The sequence below is a fragment of the Carlito syrichta genome, unplaced genomic scaffold (genome assembly GCF_000164805.1).
Source record: "Carlito syrichta isolate Samal-C Ts95f unplaced genomic scaffold, Tarsius_syrichta-2.0.1 Scaffold309642, whole genome shotgun sequence".
In the NCBI taxonomy this organism is placed as follows: Eukaryota; Metazoa; Chordata; class Mammalia; order Primates; family Tarsiidae; genus Carlito; species Carlito syrichta.
In genome coordinates this window covers 188409-195080 of record NW_007253738.1, presented here as the reverse complement: position 1 = coordinate 195080, position 6672 = coordinate 188409, and positions in this window count along the sequence as shown.

The following is a 6672-nucleotide window of genomic DNA, read 5'->3' as shown; positions in this document are numbered from 1 at the left end:
TCTGGAGAAGTGCAGTTGTGGCACATGCCAGAGGATTATATTAAGGAAGATGTCAAAAGAAGGCATGGACTGATGGAACTCGATGTGAACTTCCCCCAGAATGAACCCAAACTGGGCTTACTCATCAGGTAGATGGGCTTGGGTATCCTGAGAAACCCTGGATTTTCTAATGAGCCCCTGGGTGTTTATATCAGAGAACACCTGACAAAAACTGGGCATTTTCAAGAGATAATATGCACAGGCCAAGCAGATGCATCATATTCTCTGCTTCTGCAGAGCTGCAATGCATCCAGTCCCTGGCACGGGCTCCTGTCCTAGGTGTATGTGGCACATTGCCCGAGTGTGCCGTGGAAGAAGGGGCTAGGCTTGTCCCCACACCATGCTTGCTGCCATGCTCCTCCATGGCCACTGCATGTAGCCAAGCCCCTGCCATGTGCACTCTCGGGCTGGAAACTCCTCTCTGACCCTCACTTTCTGGTGACACCAAGTTGCTTATTCCCCAAAGATACTGAAGAGCCTGGAATCCAGCAGAGAACCAGGCCTGCCCCATCTCTTCCTACCCACGTGGCCTCAGACAAAGTGCTGGACATCTCTAAGCCTCGACGTCCTCACTCCTGACTTGTGAATGGCAGTGGTGCCTTTCCCTAGGCCCCCGGTGACAGGTCCAGGATGTGATGTAGGTAACACGCCTCACATGTTGCAGCTTCTCAGGGGTTGCAGTTATTCCTCCTAAGCCTCACGTGCATTCTCTCTGGAGGGACTCACAACCCACCCTGTTCCCACCTGCCCGAAACGCACATGTAAATGTCAGATGTTCACTCTTGTGCCTCTCTGCAAAGCTGCCTCTGAGTCTCACTCCTTCCCTTCTTTCCTCCTTCTGTTTCCTTGTCGCAGCACCCCTTCTGTCAGACGGGGGTAACTCTGGACTCAGTATCCACTGGAGCCTGTTATTCCCTGCAGGGCAGGGCCCCCGCCCCTTCTCACCCTCCGCCCTGGTTCTGTGGCTACCACTGTTTCTTAACAATTATGTGTTAACATAATTAACTCAATTCAGTGGTTTCTTGTGAATAAAACTTTGGCTGGCAGCTATAAATGTCTTTGATTCTTGAAGAATTCATTGTTGCTACATGCAGTTTTGTAGGAAACACCTTCCAAACACAGGGTGAGGCCAGGGGAAGGATAAAAAGAATTCTTGGTAAAAAGTGAGGACCTAGCCTCTCCTCCTATCCCAGTGGGAGCCTGATTTCCATATTAAGCATTTGTTTTCTGAGCTTAGGAGACAGCAGCTGCCACAGAAGGCAGGATGCAGTGCTGTGCAGCTGACCAGCACCTTCACTGCCTGCCTGAGTTGGCTTCTTCCCTCTGTCTGGCTTGCCACCTCATGGCCTTCCTGGAGCCTCCAGCCCCTGGCCACTCCCCAAGGTCCCTGGGGGGCACTTTGCTGCAAACAGCCCTGAGATTTGGGACCTGCTCTTCTCATCCTTGGCCTCTGTTTTGCAGTTAAAATTGTACATGTGCAAAATGTTATAAATGACCCAGCACACTACAGTGATTATATTTTCAGACCCCAACACTGGGTTTACCAGTCAAGGGTTGGTTTCTGATTTGTGAACTCATTTATATGAGGACACTTTTCAGGTTACAAATACTAAATCACACTTAATAATTTACTTTAAAATATGTATATGGAATATGATTTAGATTCATAACCATTTCAGAATGTCTAAAATGTGACCACACAGGTAAAGTCAGGTCTTGCAGTGATTCAAGCTCTAGTAACTCAGATGCCCAGATCTACACATTACACAGTGTGACTGCTCCTCCCACATGGTGCCTTATCATCACTATTAAATTTTAAAGTTGGGTTAAAAACAGCATGTTTGGTTTGATTTTTGTAAAAATATAAAGTCATGTGCAAGCAAACCCACACACACAGAAAATGGACTGGAAAGAAAATATTTAAAGTGGTTGATGTTTACGGGATTATGGATGGGTCTTTCTTCTTACTAGTATGTACTCATTTTCAAGTTAAAAAAAAGTTTAGAAAAATAGACACTGTTCTCCACCTGTGACGGCAGAGAAGCTGCAGTAAGCGGCAGTCTGGGGTGTGCGTCCTTTTTGGTGGCTGCTAGGGCTGGTGGCAGAGTTGGAAAGCTGATGCTTCTTTTCTCACTGCTACGCTTTTTGGTCCTTCCCCACTGCCCGTGGTCCAGAAGGCTCAGCTGCTGTCTGCTCACTGTTCACCACCCGTGCCGTCCTGCCCACACACTCTGGACTCCCAGGCCCCATCCTAGACACCACGTGCCTCTTCCCTCCCATCCTACTGGGATGCCTTCACGGGGTCACAGTACAGGCCTATCCAAGCTTGTGTGAAGGACTGATACCTGAGTACTTTCATCTTAAAGGAGGAGCTTGCAGATGTGAATAAACTTCGACCACTGTGAAAGACACTTGAGAAATAGTCCTAAGGTACTCCCGCCTCCTTCCCCTCTGGAGCACGTGGAGGCTCTCCTCTCTCTGAAGCCCTAATTTCCAAGGAGAGTAATTCATTTCTAGTTTCTTCAAAGGAATGAAGTATCAACTGTGAACAAAATATCATGGGATGTTCATTGGTGTGGCCAAGTGCAAGCCATATCTCTGTGTTATTTCTTGCCCAGCTCGAGCCCCCAACCAGTAAATTTGTGACCACATATTCTATTTAAAAATGCTTGTTCCTACTTAGTGTTTAAATACCCTCCTATTTGAACTAAAATTATAAAATCTTAGCCCTGGGTTCCTATCCTTCAGTTTTTCACACCAAGTATATAAGTTATCATTTGCCTACTGGTGGACTGGATGAGAGGTTTCACAACTATGTTAAATGCATTATTAAGACTAAACATTTAAGACAATTACATTATAAACAGGGAGGGTAAGGTGACATAAAGGAGATGAGATTTCCACTTTTTACTTAAGCTGCTAAAATGCTGATACAGATAGACTATGCTATGTATAGATAATGTAATAAATAGAAAAAGTGCACAAAGAGATATACTTAACAGTACTATACATAAATCAAAGCAGAATTGTAAAAAGTAGGTTCAAGAATTCACAGGAAGGTAGGGAAGAAAATACAGAACAAAACACAAAGAGAACTAACAGAAAATAAAAAATAAAATGGTAATGTACAACCTAACATATCAACAATTTCATTAAATGTGAAAGCTTTAAGAAACAATTAAAAGAAAGATTAAAGCATGACTAAACGACATGCTGTTTATAAGAAACTTACTTCAAATATCATAATATAGATTGAAAGAAAAAATGAAAAACATATATGTCATGCAAACATTAATCAAAGGAAAGCAGCAGTGGTTATAGTAACATCAGATAAAATAAACTTTAGAGTAAAGAAACTTACCAGGGCCAAAGTGAGACACTCTGTAATAATATGGGGGACAATCCACCAAGAAGACATAGCAATCCTAAACTTATATGCACCAAACAACAGAGCTTCAAAATATATGGTGCAAAAAGTCATAGAATCAAAAGGAGAAATAGGTAAACCTATAATTATAATTGGAAATGTAACACCCCCTTATAATTGATAAATCAACCAGTAACTTATAATCAATATTTATAGAACAATAGAATATATGTTCTTTTCAAGTGCTCACAAAACAAGGATAACATGATATTCTGGACAAAAAACAAACCTCAACAAATTTTAAATAATTAAAAACATACACATCAATTATAATATGCTATACATTCATTTTTATTCAAGTCACTGTATTTTTTTAAGTTCCTTGAGGCTTCATCTTTGATATTTTATATTATTGGTTTCTAGCTCGTGTGTACTGTGGTCAGAAACACATCCTGTATCTCTCAAATCAATAATATAAGCTCCCACCTCAAGAATCCAGAAAAGAGCAAAATAAACACAAAGCAAACAGAATGTAGAAAATAATAAAGCTATGACAATGAAATTAAAAACAGAAAACTGACAGGAAAAAAAACCAATGAATCAAAAAGTTTATTCTTAGAAAAGATCGATAAAATTGCCAAATTTCTGGCAAGACTGACAAAGATTACGGGTGGCGAGGAGCGGACACTAGGCCATGGAGCCCATCTGCAGAGGAGACCAACGGAGGCCGTGCCACCACTGAGAACACGTGCACCTTTTTTTTTTTTTTTGCCCAGGCCAGAGGTCAGAGGCATGCTCATGGCCACCGCAGCCTCGACCTGCTGAGTTTAGGCCATCCTTCCACCTCAGCCTTCCATGTAGCCCGGCTAATTTTTCTTGATTGTAGGCATGAGGTCTCACCAAGTTCCCTACTAGGCTGGTTTCGAAACCACAGGCTCAGGCAATCCTCTCACCTCAGCCTCCCAAAGTGCTGGGATTATAGGTGTGAGCCACTGCGCCCAGCCTAATGAAAGCTTTTTGAGGTCATAGTAGATGTATATGCAGTTGTAAGAAATAATACAGAAAGATTCCATGTGTCCTTTACCTGATTTTTCTTAGCAGTAACCTCTGGCAGTCAGTCCCTGACAGATACAGTCAAGATACAGAGAATCTCGGTTTGTGAAGGGTTCTTCACGTTTACCTGTCATAGCCACACCCAGGTCCCTCCTTCCCCTTTCTCACACCCTGGATTCCACTCATCTTTTCTCTGTTTCTGTAATTTTGTCATTTCTAGAAAGTTAGGCAGAATGTAACTTTTCGGGACTGGTTTTTTTTACCTAGTTTAATGCCCTTGAGACGCATCCAAGTTGTTGCAAATATCTAGAGTTTACTTCTTTTTTCTTGCTAAGTAGGTTCTGCCCGCTAGCATCACACTCAGTTGTGTAGCTGCTCGTGACAACTGGAAATCGAGTAGACTGAGTCCTTTCACTTTACTCTTCTTTTTCAAAATTGTTTTAGCTATATTAGTTCCTTTGTCTTTCCATATATGTTTTAGAATAATCTTGTCTATCTCTATAAAAGATGTTACGAGGATTTTCATAACAATTGTGTTAAACTGGTATATTTGGAAAGACAACATCTTTACTATGTTAAATCTTCCCACCCATGAACATGGGTCTCTCTCTGTTTAATGATTTCTTCTTTGGTTTCTTTCATCAGTGTTGTGTAGTTACAGCATACAAATCTGATACATGCTTTATTATATTTACACCAAAGTATATACAATTTTTGGGTGATTGTAAATTGTGCTATGTATTTATTTATTTGGGGGGTCAGAGTCTCACTCTGTTGCCCAGGCTGGAATGCAGTGGCACACTGATGGCCACTGCAGCTTCAACCTGCTGGGCTCAGGCAATCCTTTGGCACTATATTTTTAATTGTGATGTCCATATGTTCATTGCTGGTATACAGAAATAGAATTGGTTTTTGTATGTTTGTTTTGCATCCTGTGACCACGCTGAACTCAATTATTAGTATTAGGAGTTTCTTTTTATAGGTTACTGGGATTTTCTAGGTAGACAATTCTGCTATCCACTAAGAAGAACCATTTTATTTCTTCCTTTGTAATCTGTATTCCTTTTCTGGCCCAATTATACTGGCTAGACCTCCTAGCACGGTGTTTAATAAGAGTGGTGAGAGCAGACATCCTTGCCTTGCTTTCTGTGGGGGGGGCATTTAGCCTTTCACCATTAAGTACAGTGTTAGCTGTAAACTTTTTGTGGATACTCTTTATCAGGTTGAGGAATGTCCCCTTGATTCCTATTTTTCTAAGAATTTTTACCATAAATGGGTGTTGGATTCTGTCAGATGCTTTTTATGCATCAATTGATATAATCACATGACTTTTCCTCTTTAGTCTGTTAGGTAAAATATATCTACTACTTTTTGAAGACTGAACCAGCCTTGCATTTCTGGAGTAAACCCCACTTGGTCACAGTATATAATTCTTTTTATATGTTGCTGAATTCTATTTTCTAGTGCGTTGTTAAGGAATTTTCTGTGGATATTCATCAGGGATATTTGTCTATAGTTTTCTTTTTCTTTCTTTTTTTTTTTTTTTTGGCACTGTCTTTGCTTGCTTTTGGTATGAGAAAAGTACTAGCTTCACAAAATAAATTGGGAAAACATTCCCTTCTCTTCTATGTCCTAGAAGAGATGTGTACAAATTGGTGTTAATTCTATTTTAAACATTTGGTAGAGTTCACCAGTAAAACCATCTGGCCTAGAGACTTCTTATTTGAGGGGTTTAAAATAACAAATTCAATATTAAGAACTGTGGGCTATTCAGGCTGGGCTTGGTGGCTCAACCTGTAATCCCAGCACTTTGGGAAGCCAAGAAGAGTGGATTGCCTGAGCCCATGGGTTCGACCAATCTGAGCAACTTGGTGAGACCTCATCTCTACAATAAATCAAAATTAGCCAGATGTGATGGTGCACAACTGTAGTTCTGGCTATTTAGAAGGCTGAGGTGGAAGGATTGCTGGAGCCCAGCAGGTCGATGCTGCCGTGACTGTGAGTGTGCCACTGCACTCCAGCCTGGGTGACAGAGTGAGACTCCAACTCAAAAAAATAATAATAATTATTATGGGCTATTCAAATGATTTATTTCTTTTTTTTTTGAGTTGGAGTCTCACTCTGTTGCCCAGACTGGAGTGCAGTGGCCGGGGCACTGCAGCCTTGACCTGCTGGGCTCCAGCGATCCTTCCGCCTCAGCCTTCCGAGTAGCC